Source organism: Arachis stenosperma, chromosome 4 (assembly GCF_014773155.1).
Source record: "Arachis stenosperma cultivar V10309 chromosome 4, arast.V10309.gnm1.PFL2, whole genome shotgun sequence".
NCBI lineage: Eukaryota > Viridiplantae > Streptophyta > Magnoliopsida > Fabales > Fabaceae > Arachis > Arachis stenosperma.
This window is the reverse complement of record NC_080380.1, coordinates 7,562,351-7,575,463: the sequence shown is the minus strand read 5'-3', so window position 1 is coordinate 7,575,463 and position 13,113 is coordinate 7,562,351. Positions and strand designations below refer to the sequence as shown.

Here is a 13,113-nt window from a genome sequence, read left to right as displayed (position 1 = left end):
AAGAAAGGGAAACAAGAAAAAATTTGAGAAAGTAAAACAAGAAGGAAAAGATCAATAAAAAAAAAAAGAAGATGATAATGATATAATTAATAATTAAAATCTTAAATACTATTTTAATCGGATAATTTCAAACACCACCTTAAAAACTTAACAGTTAATATTTTATTGATGGCGTCATGAGTAAAATCGGCAATTTCAATAATGACACTACAAAAAAATTGTAACTCATTTTTTTTATTAAAATTTAAATTGTTACGAATTATGATACTTTTAGGTTAGTGAAATTTTTAATGAAAAAATCGACACGAGTGTCTAGGACTCTAGGTTCGGACCAATTCAAACCGGTATAACTAAAATTTTATTATGCTATATAAAATCTACAAATTGTATACAGCAATTTAAATTTGACGTCGATTCTAATTCAATCTGTTTATTTAGGTTACTTTAGAACAAGTTTGGATTTATAAAATATTTAGGATATTTAGGATTGGGATAATTAATAAAATGCAGTGTTCTATCCCTCGTTGATGAATTTCTATTTTATAAAAAAATACGGAATTAATTTTTATTTAACTAATATTAGTTAATTTTAAAATTTAAAATAAAAATTTTATTATTTAAAATTTAAAATAAATAAAATAATTTAAAAAAATTAATTGATATTAATTAAAAAAATTAATTATCTAACAGTATTCATTTTATAATCGATTGAATTATAATAATTAATTTGAGTTGATCTAATAATTATATTACTAGTTCATTTAAAATAATAAACATTTGAATTTAAATTTTATCTTTTACATATATCAATTTATTGATCAGTGATATAGACTTTTAAATAGAGTTCGATAAATTAATCATTTAACTATTGGATTAGAGACTATGTACCAAGGAAAAGAAAACGATTGAGCTATTGGTAAAGGTAAGATAGAGGATTAAAATGAACAACACCTTCACATACACACTCTCATCCTTGTCGGGAAGTTCCCAATTAGAGAATAATAAAAAAAATATAATGAAAATAAAAATTAAAAAATTTGAATGAATAATGAAACTAAAGATAATGTAAGATATTAAATCTAAAATTAAAATAAAAAATTTTTAACAATTAAAATTATGCAAAAAAGAATTTTTTAAATTTAAATTTTTATATCTGTTTCAAATTAAATAAAATTAAAAAAATAACAAATAAATAAACATTTATAAATTTTTTATCTTGATTATTACCTATCATAATAACGTAATATTTTTAATATTATACTTAAATTAATTCAAATTTCATTATTCTATACATTAAAAAATTAAATAATTCATAAATTTTTTATTTTTATTTTTATTTATTAATAATTTATTATTTATAATTTTTTTATCTCAAATGTATGATTTAAAAAACATAAAAATTAATTTTTATGATATACAATGTTCTGAAAACTGAATCAAATTAGCCAGTTTAATGAGGTTAATTGGTAATATGGTATCTATACAATATAAAATTAATCTAATAATATCACACAATAATACTTATGATTGGTTACGCGGGACGGCCCTGCGGATTTAGGCTCATTTGCCACTCCTATTCACATACCATTTCTTGGTTTGGATGATTTTGGTAATATTTGCATGCATTTGGTTTATTTAAATATTTTATCCAAAATATACTAGAAAATATATAATAGATAAGATAATTAAATTATTATATATGAGAATTTATTTTTATATGATCGTACAAGTTTTATTATTAATTAGAATCATTTTGAAATTCATTTAATAAAGATTAATTTGAGCTAGCTCTTGAATTAATTAGGATTGTTAAAATGAGCTAAATTTGTCGGACTAGCTTGTTTACTTGACTTAAATAGATGGATATTTAACTCTAAAATCAAACTCGTAAAAATGCAAGTTTAAACAACTTAGTCATAGTTATCAGAATTGGACCGGCCGGCGAGTTCGACCAGAAAACCAATAAACCGATGTCTTATCCGATTTGTTTCATTATTAAGACTAGACCTGCAATTGACTCGGTCAATAGCAGTCAAATAGTTAAAAACCAGATGATTTTGTCATGAACCAGACTCAATTTAGGCAGTTGATGACCCGCACTTCCTCCTTGATCCGCGTGCTCCGCACGTAGACTGGTGGAGTGTGGATCGCTGTAGGAGCATCTATTTGAATCCCCTTCAAAAGTGGCGTCTCTAAGGTTTGATCCTTGAACTTAAGAGTGAGTAAAAGATGGATATTTGACTCTAAAATTAAACTCATAAAAAATGCAAGTCTAAACTACTTTGCCATAGTTATCAGAACTGAATCAGATCGAACCGATCGGTTCGACTGAAAAAACAGTAAATTGATGTCTTATCCGGTTCGGTTCATTATTAAGATCGGACTTGCAATTAACTCAATCAATGGCGGTCAAAAGTTGAACTCGGACAGTTTTGTTGCGAACCGGATTCGGTTTAGGCAGTTGAGCCGCACTTCTTCCTTGATCCGCACGCTCCGCACGTAGACCTGTGGGGTTTGGATCACTGTAAAAACATCTATTTGAATCCCCTTCAAAAAGTGATTTTTTAAGGTTCAATCCTTGAACCTGACAGTGACTAAAAACTCCCATCTCATTGTGACAAATGAATCTTCAATAGATATAATGCTTATAATTATATATACCATGTTATTTTATATGTGCCACTAGTAGATTTTTTTTATTATATTTGCTCAATATTTTATGTATTATATAAAAGTATGGATTATATCATAATTTACATGTAATTTAATTAAATCAAATTTAAATAATATAAAATGTTATTATCATTTAAGTTTTACCTTTAATATTTAAATTTTGATTTTATTATAATTTTATATATTTATTAAATTATTACCGGAATAAACTGTTTGACCAATAACCTATCAATTAGGGGTGTTCAAAATCAATCCAAACGAAACAAACTGATCAACTAAACCGAAAAAATAAAAAACCGAACAAATAAAAAAAAAACTAAACAAATCACGTTTTGCTGTTTTTTACGGTTTGGTTTGATTTTCGATTGTGACACAAAAATCTTAACCAAACCGAACCAATCACTTAAAAATCCCCTAAAAGGCTAACACCGAAAATGAATTCTCTCCAGTGAAAAAAACACTTGAGAGAATAAAATGTGATCTTTCACTTTTAATTTTTTAAGTGGCACCAAAATTAAATAAGAGAAAAAAAAGAAATAAAGGATTAAATTATATACTGAACAACATTCTTTTTTTTTTCATTGGAGAGGATCCACTCCCGCCACACCCAGAGACCCAAACGCTAAATAACCTAAACCTAGCAAGTAGCAGCGCCACGCTTAGTCTCTCATAGTCTCTCTCTAACGAAGGGACATCAATCCCCAATCCCCAATACACAGCCGTCGAGCCCCTTCCTCCCAGCAGCGTTTTCCTTCACCGTCGCCAACTCGCCGAACAGAGCCTCGCGGACAGCACCTCGGCGCGGTCCTCTCTCCCTCCCTCCCTCCTTTCGCAGTTCACAGTTGCCGTTTCCCTCCCTCGCGTCGCAACTTCTCCCTTTCCCTCCCTCGCTCTCGCAGCCTCTCCCTTCCTGTTGTGCTGGTGCTGCTGTTTTAATTTGTAAAATAGAAGATTCGCCTTGAGCAGGAGAATGAAGGCGTTCCTAACACTGCAATTCGCGAGATTTCTCTCCTCAAGGAAATGTAGCACATGAATATTGTTAGGTATTCTTTTCTTCATCCTAATCTCACTTTTTCTTGCTATTATTATTTGAATGCTTGTATCTCTGATGAATGCTGCTTTTTAGTAATTTGTGTTTGTAGTTTCAATTGGTGAAATTCATGTGACGTGGAAAATTGGAGGGTTTTTGGTGTTCATTGTGTGTGGTGTTTTTGGTGAAATTGAGGTTTCTTTCGTTTGGTGTTTTTGGTGGAAAATTGAGGCTTCATTGTGTGGAAAATTACTATGGTGTGTGGTTTGTACTTTATAAATTGTAAGGAAATCATATATATGTTGGGATGTCTATGTTTAGTAGTTCAATCATGGTTAATCACAGAACCTGAAATGATATTTCCTTCAATGTGAGAGATGGGGAAGTAAAGGCATAAACATAACATACCAAATATAAGATAAACATAAACATAACATCAACATAAGAAATTCAACACAAACACCAAATTTTCAAACCTTTCAGTTCCATTTTTCAGAATTCTCAAACATGGGATACATTGTTTTCTTAAACCTTCAACAAATTTTTTCCTTTATGATTGTTGCTTGCTTTTGTTGTTACAGCTTAATTTTTGTAACTGCCAGCTTCATTTCTGTTTAGGTCAATGCGACTCTCTGGTTTGAGTGGAGCAAGATCGAGACGCCTACGGATGAAGTTGTTGTGCCTTATGATAGTCTAGCTCCACTCCTGAAGGTAAGTTTCCTTTTTGCGTTTTTCTTTTGTCTGATTACTTGATCTGAATCTAATGTAGCTAATCAATGTATTTGCTGCCTGAACTGAAACTGGTGCATTGGCTATTTCTTTTTATACGGTGAAATGACATGCCGGTTCCATGATATATGTCATGTCATATAGGTGTGTGACAGGTGAAAGGATGCACTTCAGCTTTGCTGCAATTTGCAAAGACAACAAACATCCCCGTTCTTTTGGTGAGCAAGCATATGTTCATCAAACTTACTTTTTGTTTTGTTCATTAGGGTTTTTATTTTTTTAATTTTGTTTTGAATTTCTGTTTCTATGATGCTAATTTTTGATGTTCTATTCGTGAGTTTGTTGTTATGATTCTGATTTTTTAATTTCTATTTTTATGATTCTATTTCCTTGATCATATGATGTTTCTGCACGGGTAAGAAAATAACAGGTCTATGTCCAGGGATCACAATTATAATGTGTTATCTTTCATTACAGGAAGAAAGATCACCCAATGCAGTGCAAGAGAAAGGTTTTAATTTTGATGATACTAGGATTATGAGAGGAGCATGGAGGAATGAGTCTAATCCTGATATCTGCAAGGTAAACCATTTTGCTTGACTTTGAAGTAGTGGTAAAAATTTGAAATTTCCTATTTCATAACTCATGTTTGAATTTTGCTAGGTAGAAATGTTCTGACATAAATCCATCTACTTTCTTGTCTCATGTTATTTGGAAACTATTGTTTGTGTTTTTCCTAGAAGAAGCTATACAAAGTTTGTCAACTGTGTCCATGTGTCATGAGAACATACAACTGAACTTGATCAGCTGGGTAACTTAGAATTCTGTTACTTATTTATTTAGGGGTTGGTCTTTCTTGTTGGTCTCATGATCTATAATTTCTGCTTTTATATAGTTTCAATAGGCACTCTATTTTGTCTTTAACCTTTACACACTGAAATTTCACTTTGCATGTTTTCCACGTTGGAGGAGTTGGCCTTTATGTTTTCTTTTTGTCTTTGAAAAATAAATTTTCTTACAAGAGAATTTGTGATTCTTAGTTCTTCTCATCTTCTGAACAACTTGACTTATTTGGCTCAATGATACTGATGCAATAGTTTTGAATACTCTTACTATGGAGTATGGACACATGCCACAAAAAAAAGCATATTGCTTTCTTGACAAATTTTGTTATAAATTGAGAAAGTGGTCTATCCACTTGGATTTGATGATGAAAGCTCATATGCTAATCTATTGTGAGATCTTTATCTGCTGCAATTTTATGGTTGTTAATAATCTTTAGGTTTATACTATGTAGTTGGTAATAAGAATAAAAATGTCAAGCCCCTTATTTTCGCATAGTAACCAAGTGTAATGTCTATATTGCCTAATTTTCAACTAGCGGGCATAATCTAGATCCTTCATCTTAAATACTAATATTTGCTCGAAGAGAAGATGCTTTTGTTCAACGATGTAGTGTTTTATATTCTATCTTCCTTTTTTCTGGTAAAATGCTTTACTTACAAGGAAAAACTGCTTACTTTCTTTGTGCTCGTGTGATGATTTGTTTAGTTACATAGGAGTTCTTCAGATGCCTTGCTATATACACTACAAGAAAAATACCCATTCAGCCACACTTTTTTTAAGCTACATTTGAAAAGCGTAGCCTATTCATAGAATAGGCTACGCTTTTCTCAGTGTTGCCTGTTTTTTAGAGAAAAGGAAACACAATTCTGGCATCATTTAAAAAGTGTAGCCTTAGATATTATAGAAATCACTTATAAAGCGTAGCCATATGTTAATATCTATGGGTACACTTTTATATCAAAGAGAGCGCTTTTTAAGAGTAGCCTATTTATTAAGTTTTGGGTGCGCTTCAAAAGTGTTGCCTAATATATCTAAGTGAAATGTCCAATAACACTTAATAAATTTTTTGAATTTTCCCCAAATGATACATGCGTACAAACACTTAGCCAAATCAGAAAACATAACCCTTAGCCACTGAAAACATAACACTCGATCATCACTACCCTTAGCTTTTCAAATCTTCGCGCCACTCATCACTCCCAAATAAGAGAAAGGGATCGCCATCACTAGTCAACACTCACCACTCACCACTCACCATCTCCACCAGTCACTCATATTCGTCACTCACCACTCACCACGCCATCACTAGTCTTCATCGTCGCTTCTGTTCGCTGCGCTCTCACATTAGGTAAAATTTTCCCCCCTTTTCGTATCCATTCAGCCTCACTCACGCACTCTCATCCTCCCTCAACTCACACACACGAAAGAGAAGAAATCAGAAAAGGGGAGCACAGGAAGAAGAAGAGAAGAAGAGAGGAGAGGGGAAGGAAGGAAAGAAACGACGACGCCGCATATGGCTCCACCGCTGTCGAGCGCCAGTGAAAGAGAGCTCGAGGGAGAGAGAAAACGCGATGGAGGAGAGAAGAAAGGGGTGCTTGGTCGCCGCTGAAACTCCACCGCCATTGCTAGGGCTTCTTCCACCGCTATCATCTCCTCAAGATTCAGATTCCCTTCTTCTCTTGCATCAATTTCTCGTTCCACGCTATCATCTCCTCTCTCCCGCTTTTCAGATCCTCATTAAATTTCTCATCATCTCGTTCTTCTCGCCATCATATCGTGGTCAAAGCCACCGATGACTCTTCCAACCTATCCGGTGATGATCCTTTTCGATCTTTCCCGTGGTTCCAATCCGACTCTGGTAATCTTTCCTTCTTTTTCCTGAAATTTCATTCAAGTAGCTGGATTTTTCTTTCACTAATTGTTGTAATTGAAGTTCATTTCAATTGCGGAATTTGATTCTGCAGCGCTAGTTGTGATTGTGCAAGTTGTGAAACATATTTTTGTATATATAATATTCAAATGTGTGTGCTTTTTTAGAATATTTGAGCTGAAATCTTGAAAATTAAAATTAGTTTTTGTTGAAATGAAATGGTGGAGCTTTTGCTTCTTCTTTTCGATGTTTATGTGCTCTAAGTTATGGTTATTTGTTTCTTCAAGGCCTAGTGATTTGCTGCTTTAGTTGAGTTAGGTATTCTTCAAGTATAATTTATAAACTTTCAGAGGATTTTTAGGTTATTGAAGGGTGCAGTGCTTTTTGGATTCATGGCATTTGGTACTTTTTAAGTTTTAATTGATCGATAACTGAGATTGCCTTCATCAGAGTAAGAAACAGAAGGCAGCAAAGAGAGGGAGAGAGAGAGAGCAGAACCAAGACGGAAAGAAGGAGAGACAGGACAAGTTCCTCCACTTCTTCTTCTACTTATATGAGTGCTTGCTTCATCTGGGTCATCACAGACACGCACAAATAGAAGAAAGAAAAGAATGAAACGGAGTTGAGGGAGAAGGGAGGAGTGACCGAAACTTCAATTTTGTGTGGCTAGGATTTTTAATTCAAGGAAGAAGCACAAACAGAATTTTGAACTTCAAAAGAGGTAAGGGTTTGAGTGTTTAGAAGGATATGTTTGTGACTGATTGATGGTGCTGTTGGTGAATTGTAGGTTTGATAATGTTATTTGGGGTTTTAAGTTGCTATGTGCAGAATTTACTTGAAGGCTAAAGGCCATGTTTTATGATTGAATTAGTTGGTAGTATAAGTTGTTGTGCTTGAGATGGGTTCTGTTATAACTAAACCCAGTTGGATGATGATGAATGATGATTTATTATGTGAATGAATGATAGAAAGTACATGTGAAAATTCTGTTTTTAACATGATGCAGAAAAATGAATGTTCACTTGTGTATAAGCACTTGAAAACTTGGAAAATATTGACTCTGGATTTTTGGGACTGCGCTAATCACTCTAGCAACTTTGGTTAGTCACAAGAAAGTTGGAATTATGGTTTTAGGGGAGTTTTTGGCTTAAATATAAGATTTGGTATGTGAGGTTGTTGGAATTACTTGATGCAGAATTTCTGCATATTTGGCAGTGACTTAAAATAAATTCTGGTAATAGTCCAGACCACCTTTTTGGATAAAATTATTTTTCTGTAAAACTCAGGTGTGTCTTGAATGTGCCATAAAAATTTCAAGGGATTTGGCCAAGTGGTTTAAAAGATATGAATTTTTGAAAACAGTAGCTGCTGCAGAATTTTTCTGGTTTTCTGGTTCTGCAACATTGATTTCAAACCACTGGAACTTTTGTTTTACGTAACATTTTAAGTTGCCACCAAAGGGGTTTTGAAGATCTGCATCTTCACTTTAATTGAGTACAAATTTCATGTTCATATCTATTTTGTAAACTTAATTAAGTCACTTGGAAGCTGGGTTGCTTGCTGGAAATTCTAAACTGATTTATGAAAACAGGGCATTACTTCCAATGGAGAATTAATTAATCAAATGAAGTGATATGAACTTAAAACTTGTTTGTTTTGAAACTTAGGAAAGTTGAGTGTAATCTACCCAAAATTTAGAAGCAGCGGATTAGAATTGAAATTATTATGGATTTTATAAAAACGCTGCTGCTTGCTGTTTTTCTGAATCTTTACAAGTGCAGTAGCAGAATTTTAAAACCTTGTATAAAATTCAATTCTGGTCCAAATGTAGTAAAATATAATTCAAAGTAAAGGTTAGGATCTCTAGAGTTACTTTGATAAGAGAGATAGTCCGTGCGTAGGCTTTCACAACATAAAAACCACATAACAAGACAGCAAGGTGCTGTTCCTACAAACCTAGAATAACAGTCTCGGTTTTTCCTCAATAGCTGGAGATAGACTGCCCAGAAAAATATGATTTCTAGACCTTTAGAAACTTGAGTTTAATACGAACATGTGGACATGAAATTTGTGTGAGTCCGAGTCCGTTTGTGATATTAATCGTTAGATAGAAAACCGGTCGCCAAAAGGGTATTAGGCTAAACAAGCTAAGAAATGAATAAGAATGTACGATAGATGGTATTCATTTGGATTGTTACAGGTGTAATTTATTTGCTAAGTACTATATTGCTAATTTGTTTCAATGATTTCTCAGAAATTCAATGGGTTCATGAGGATAGAATTACATTGTTCACCGCTGATGGACTGGTGCAGATTGGAGGCTCCATCACCCCTCGCCATGTTAGCTCTTCAGATGTATGATTTTATTATGCAATTTCATTAACCATGCTTGTTGGTGTTGGGGTTTTAACTTTTTAGGATTTATCTTGGATTTATCTTTGGCTTTAAAGAGAGAAGACCTAATACAAAATTTACGAAATCGCTTAGGAGTTATTTGATTTGGTTATGACTTATGAAAACACTTTGTTGTTGAATAGCTTAATATAAACTGGTTTTCTTTTGTGGTATAGGTAGTACCGAAGACTATTGGAAAAGATAGGATGCTGCTCAAGTAATGGCTCAGGTTGAGGACTTGTGTTTTCTTCACTTTGCATCGATCTGTAGAATTTTTCTTCTACAAAATTCCTCAGCTGATTAAGAATATATAGTTATTTTGTTTACTGACATGATGGTGTTTGTGTTGTTGTAGTTAGTATGGGAAGGACTTGGACTCGGAGGAGGGACAGATGTCCGAAACTGGGGCAGGTAGAATGATAAAACCGATTGTGCTCTTTTGTGTCTAATGAATTTCCATATGAACTGCTTCTTTCCTTGTTTTGCAGCCTGGTTTATCAGGCTATTTCAATAGCAAATAATGCATGCTGGGCTATTGGAGAACTTGCAGTTAAGGTATGTTAATGTTATGTGCTACATTCTGATTAAATTTTGTAGAATTGTATTGTGGCTGGAATCTAATTGGCTTAGTCAGAGTTATGTGCATAATGTAGTTTTAAACTGTTAGTTTCAAAAGCCAATTAGGACAAATGGTTCTGCTCTTTGTGATTGCTATTTGACTGTTATCTTTTAATTTTTCACTTATATATTTTTGTCTTATGAAATTTTTTTGTCTAAAACAACACTTGTTGGCACAATTGACAATAAATGTATGAATTTAACTAAATGTATGAATTTAACTAAATTTAACTAAATTCCAATGGATATATATGTGTGTATATATATTAATGTGAAGTTGAGCGTACATATTAGGAGGTTAATAAAAAGAGTAGTAGGTTTGGTAAGCTTTCACTGCTATATCTTTATGCCTTTTAGGATGGCTATGAATGCTATAAACAATGCTTGTAAGAGATATTGGCATTTGGGATTTGATGAGTTATAGGTTATTCTTTTATTGATGGGGTGATTCTTTTGTTGTTGCCTGTCAAAGTTGCTGCCTTTAGACTTTATAAGTTAAAAAAGGATTCACTTGGTTGCTGGAATTGATTGCAGATTTGAGTTATTTTCTGTGGTCACCACATTTTAAAGCAACAGCTCAAAGAAAAAGGGACAACTTTAAAAGATGAACTTGGAGACATGAAGGCCAAACAGTAACAACAAGAGGAAGAGATTCATGGATTGTGGAATATGGTTTAGTTATTAGAAAATACTTATGTAAGATATAATATTTTAGTTTTTCGTAGAGTATTAGTAGTAAATTCTAAGTGGTCTCTTGCTTATTTTGATATGACTATGCTTAATTTGGTGTGAGATGTATGAATATTCAAAATTAATTTCATTTTAATATTTTTGGTTCTTTATAAATATATTTTGTTTACAGATAATTTTTATTATTTAAATAAATTTAGTATAATTTTATATTTATTTTTATTTTATTTTATTTAATTCATTTAACTAAAAATACAAAATTATATATGTAATTATATTATTAAGTATTATATTGTACAAAAGATTATTGGAATATATATATATATATATATATATATATCAAAAATTAAAAAAAATAATGAGGGACCTAAGGCTACACTTATATAGAGTAGCTATAAGTATACTATTTGTTACGTTTATAAAGTGATGCAGTAGTCTTGAAAAGTGTAGCCTATTCTTTTGAATTCTGGTAATTATTAGTGCTGAAAAGCGTAGCCTTTGGTCCTGGACAGCATCACTTGAAAAGCGTAGCCTATTCCCAAACGTCAAAAGCGTAGCCCTTGGTGCAGAAAAGCGTAGCCTTTGAGAATAGGCAACGGCTGAATAGGAATCACCCCAAAAAGCGTAGCCGTAGCCCAAAAAACGTAGCCGTAGCCTAAGGCATCATTTTTTTTCACTTTTGGCTACACTTTTCAAGTGTACCTGAATGGGTGTTTTTCTTGTAGTGATATCAACAAATGCACAGATGCACAAAAATACGACTCTTCCTATTTTAATGGTAAGCATTTTATATTTTGTTCTTGAAATTGCAATGTTGTTGCTTTTTTTTTCTACTCATTGGAAGTGATTTTTGTAACCTTTAAACTGCTATTTTTGGTAGAATATATTGATTGGTTAAGTAGTTTATAATCTTCTTAGGCTTATATTCTTTTCATTTTCTTGCTTATGCTTTCAGGTTTACTAAAATAGATGATTCTCCTCATATTTTATACATAATAATAAAAGGGAGGATGATGCACAAAACATGTCTACCTTGCCCAGCAGTATCTCAGCAAATCAACCAACGATGATTGCGAACATAGATACTAATGTAGATAACCTACAATTTTGAAGAAGCAAGTATGCAGTTTATACATTTACCTTACTGTATCAACTGCCAAGTCTTAGGTGGTGTTTATATGTATTTTTTATTTTTTTTAAAATTTTCAATGTACAATAAGAAATTGAGATGTATAATGTATAATGAATTTTATAAAAGTAGGATCACATTTGTACGGGTAAATTGAAACATCTATAAATAAGGGAATACTTACTTTTACATGATATTGTAATTGAGCCTTTAGTTTTGATGCTGATGAACTAATTATATTTGTATGTGTTATAATCTTTTAGTTCAATGACTAAAATAAAAAATAATGAGGTTTATTTTAGTATAGCGACAAAATAGGTATTCTAAACTCGTTGATGATAGTGACATATCAAAGACTCTATTGCGACTAAAACATTTGTGAGATACCTATCAATACTAATTTAAAAGGAATCTGCGATGACATTTTGCGATAGTATTGCAAGTAATTGGCTACATATTATTTTTTTGCAAGTTAGCGACTATTTCATAACTCTACATTATCATTTCGGATAGCTTTGGTTTAGCGACAAAGTTCCTACAAATTTGATTAAGGATTTTCAAAGATTAGCTATGGATTTGCTACGAAATGTGACAGATTTGCGATTATATTAGCGGACAACTTGCGACGAGTTAGGTTAGGAAATATTTCTCGCTAATTAGCGTCAACTAATCATTCCATTTTGTCTACAAAGTTAGCTTGCATTTAGCGATGAGTCTGCTATAGTAGAGTTTGTCGCTAATTAGCGACTACCGTTTAGTCCATTTCTTCTATGGAATTAGCTTTTACTTTAGTGATTGATTTGCGACTATCTAATCGGTAGCTAACAAACTTTTCGATGAATTAGCGACTGTTGTATTTGCCTCACTGATCTGCGACTTATAATTAGCGAAGAAAGCATTAGTTGCTAGGTGGTAGCTAATCCGTCACAAAATATATTTTGCGTCAGATTAGCGATGATTTTACGACTCTTTTTGTGGAAGCTAATCGGCCATATTCTTGTAGTGCAACGAGATTCCAAAACTGTCATTGTGAATGGTAGTGAGGTGGTTTTTCATTCAATTTTATCTATTTAAGTTCTTTCCCTGTTTAAAATTTTTACTCATTTTAACTACTCTAATGATGACTCTTAAGAC

At 32.5% G+C, this 13,113-nt stretch overlaps 1 long non-coding RNA gene across 2 annotated transcripts; it reads left to right on the top strand.

Annotated features, from left to right (window-relative positions):
• Positions 1-3,345: 3,345 nt before the first annotated feature.
• On the top strand, positions 3,346-10,992 carry LOC130973624 (uncharacterized). 2 transcript variants are annotated; one of them, XR_009084207.1, is made up of 10 exons: positions 3,346-3,716; positions 4,322-4,414; positions 4,577-4,650; positions 4,910-5,014; positions 7,599-7,869; positions 9,403-9,503; positions 9,719-9,771; positions 9,898-9,953; positions 10,031-10,097; positions 10,695-10,992. It is a non-coding gene; the product is annotated as an uncharacterized LOC130973624 (long non-coding RNA). The 2 variants fall into 2 exon arrangements; XR_009084208.1 differs by having other exon boundaries at positions 7,510-7,869.
• The last annotated feature ends 2,121 nt before the right edge of the window (positions 10,993-13,113 follow it).